Raw genomic sequence first — 3,492 nt, 5'->3', positions numbered from 1 at the left:
GAGTCAGCCCGAGCTGAGCAGCCGTGAGCTGCCAACAGGTGGCGGGATGGCTCAGCTAAAAAAAAAAAAAAGAAAAAGAAAAAGAAAAAAAAAGAAAATTATCTTATGAACCAGAGAGCACATTGCTTGCACATGGAAGGTGTTTAGGAAATGTTGGTTGAAGCTCCATGGTGTCTGAGACTTTGCAGTTTTGCTTAGAGGGTATGGAAGGGGAGCCATTGGCAGATTTTTCCAGAGAGACCATAGTGTCCAGGCCTTTAAGTCCCCTGTGGCTGAAAGCCACATTCTCCAGCGCTATTCTCTCACCATCAGCAGGGTTAACCTCTGAAGCCTCCCGTGACCCTATCTAGCCTTGTTCCCAAGGCAGAGAAGAGGACTTCTAATGGACTGGTCTATATCGCACTATGAACTTGAGATCTGCTGCTATAATTAGACTTTGAATTTTTGAGTAGCAAGACTCAAGAAGTCATTGGTTCACTCTGTATCTGAAGAAGCTAATATTTTACCATTTATATGGGGGTGAGGAAAAAGCAGGGACTAAGTTTCTCTTAATCACAAAGGAATGAAGAAAATGTGCCTTGTTGATCTATCCCAGTGTTGCATTGATTTATATGCAGTAAATTCTTAATACTTAAGCTGTTACTTCAAGCATGTTCCTTCCTGTTATGACTTCCAGGGTTTCTGAATTGAGCTCAATGCATTGTATAAATCCCAGGTGACTCCATGCAGATTGAAAGGGAATTCCACTTATTGTCTTTATTTCCTAAGACGTTTGTTTGTGAATTTGGATCAGTGGATTTGCAGGAAAGATCTTAACTACCAATCATGTAGCAAACCTTCAGATGCCTCTTCTACTTGTTCTTCAAGTCGAGCCCAATGGTTGTGAATCTGTGAAGCCTTCATGGCCCCACTGGTGAGAGTGAGTTACTCCTGCCTCAGGGCTCCACTGCACTCTTGTCAGTGCTGCCATTGAAGTTCTAACACCATGACCCTGGCAGGGGCTGTTGACATGTTCACCTTCCCCACTGCATACTCTAAGCTCTTGGAAGGATGGCACAGTAATCTACTTATCTTTGTGTCCTAGCAACGAACATGGTGCCCAGCATATAGAATGTGCTCAATAAATTTTTGGTGGATGAGTGATAGACATTGAAAACCCTGTTATATTTTTGTCAAGACTTCTACTGTTTTACTAAGCAATAGAGGACCATGCTGAGACCAGCTCATGCCCTCTTTTTCTCATTATCCCATCCTGTTTACTGTGCCAATCAACACTTGCAATTCTTTTTTACACCATGTTATCTCAGTGCTGAGTACAGATGGCTTCCCTTGCCCTTAGGAGAAGGGGATCACTGGGCACAGCCTTGAAATATGGGCTGATGAAATAAACAGTGATGACCTTCCCTGGCTGTGTTTTTACATAAGTGTTTGTATTAATGGGCTGTTTCTAGCTGAATCTTTTCAGTATCTGCCTTCTGAGTGAGAAGACAAACTCACACCAATGTGTCTCTCAATCATTCCCTTACATTGCTCATTAGTGGCTCGTGAAAGGCAGGATTCTTTTTTTATTTTTATTATTTTTTATTGTGAAATGCACATTTTTTAGAATGAGTTTCAGATGTACAACACAGTGCAATAGTTATACTTTTTACCTCTCAAAGTGACAACCCCCCTCCGGGTAGGATTCTTAAGTGTCCAATTTTCAGTCCCCTTAAACAGACTGTGTTGCTTTGACTAAATCAGGGCTCGGCAAACTGCAGCTCGTGAGCCACACCCGGCTCTTTGGGTACATTCCGTCTCAAAAGTTTGCCGACCCCTGGAAGAGCCATCCTGTCCCGCACAACAATTTAAAAATTATTCGAGAGCCATAAATATATTTTTACACAATCACCATTATGTGAATAATATCCTTTAAAAATTTTATAAATGAAACTGTGGTAGTCTTATTTTCATTTTAGGGTCGGCTGAGTGGCTCAGTTGGTTAAGAGCTTGTTCAAGAGTGTGAGCGCTGAGTAACAGGGTCGATTCCCAGCCAGAGCTGAACTGCCGACAGGTGGCAGATGACTGAGCTAAAAAAAAAAAAAAAAAGTTTATTTTCATTTTAAATTTTACTTCAGAGCCACATGTTTGTACCTAAAGAGCCGCATGTGACTCGCGAGCCGCAGTATGCTGACCCCTGGCGGGTCTTCCATCTCAAAAGTTTGCCAACCCCTGGACTAAACTATAGAAAGTTAAAAAAAAAAGCTGTAATTATTTTTATTAAAATTGGACTCCCCTAACTGACTTTTTGATGGCAACTTTCTTCAAAGCCTTTGGTGCAAATTACAGCACTGAGAACTGCTGTGTGGAGGAGTTTCATGTCCCCATCTTGCCTAACCATCACTAAGTGCAATGCTTTTCACTTAGTTGTCTGCTTTTTTGGGAGTTTGTTTTGTGTTTGCAACTGATGAAAATAAGTTTGTATTTATAAAACAGATAACCTCTGAGCATGGGGGTCACACAAAATGGTGAGGACTCAGAAAAGAATCAAACATGTTCATGGTCTCAAAGGACTTAATATCTAGGGAGCAAGTCAAATAAACAAATAGAATGACATGTGCAAGGCATTATGGGAGTGGGGAGGAGAGATTCCCATGGCACTCATTCCGCCTGGGTAAAATGGTAGGGCCTGGGATAGAAGAGAGTCTTCATAGAGAAGGTTGGGTTTGAGTTGAACATGAAAGATAAATAGTAATTCTTCCAGGATGCAAGAAGAGAAGGAAAATTACAGATAGTAGTGATATGTACAAAGGCTCAGAACATGTGGACAGCGTGGTGAGTTTGGGAAACAACAAATGGTTTTGAAATGGTTGGAAAGCACGCAGAGTTGACCTGTAAGCATACCAGCTAAGTATTAGTCCTGACTACAGAGCATGGGTGGGGAGGAAATGTGTCTGGAAAAATAAGTTAGGGCCAGATCACAAAAGGTCTTGAATGCCAGACCAAGGATCTACACTTTAGCGTGTGTGTGTGTGTGTGTGTGTGTGTGATGGGAAGATAGATATTTTCACTGAAGAATTTTCAATAAATGAATAAAAAAATCAGAGTTGTATTCCATCAAGAGCTTTTCCATCAACCCTGGCCAGTGTCCACTCTGTTCTACCTAATATGCTGTTTTTCTTCTTTAAACAGATTGCCCTGGAATGTCCTTGCTGGATGTCACCTTGTTTAGTTTAATTCACTCCTCCTTGTTATTTTTACCTAAGCCCAGGTAATCAAGGCCAAGATTTTAATTGTCTCCAGCATCAGGCGGTATAGGGCTGGTGATTATTTTCAAAGGTCCCTGGCTGCTGGAGAGTTAAGAAGACCAAACCAATGGGGTCTGTGCCCAGGAGTATTTCCAGTCTTTGTGCTTCCAGCTCAGCATTTCTGGGGCACTTTACAGCAGGCTTTGTAAAGGTTTAGTTGGAAATCAACTATGGATTCCTCCCTAATTGGCTTGGCCAGGTTGAA

General features: G+C 41.7%; 1 protein-coding gene across 1 annotated transcript in view; it reads left to right on the top strand.

Annotated features, from left to right (window-relative positions):
• The window catches only part of ANO2 (anoctamin 2), a 318,461-nt gene that overhangs the window by 295,044 nt on the left and 19,925 nt on the right, over positions 1–3,492 (top strand). The gene's annotated exons all lie outside the window — the stretch shown is intronic.

This window comes from Hipposideros armiger, unplaced genomic scaffold (genome assembly GCF_001890085.2).
Source record: "Hipposideros armiger isolate ML-2016 unplaced genomic scaffold, ASM189008v1 scaffold_706, whole genome shotgun sequence".
Classification (NCBI taxonomy): Eukaryota; Metazoa; Chordata; class Mammalia; order Chiroptera; family Hipposideridae; genus Hipposideros; species Hipposideros armiger.
The sequence above is the reverse complement of the archived record's forward strand: the minus strand, read 5'-3'. Positions and strand labels throughout refer to the sequence as shown.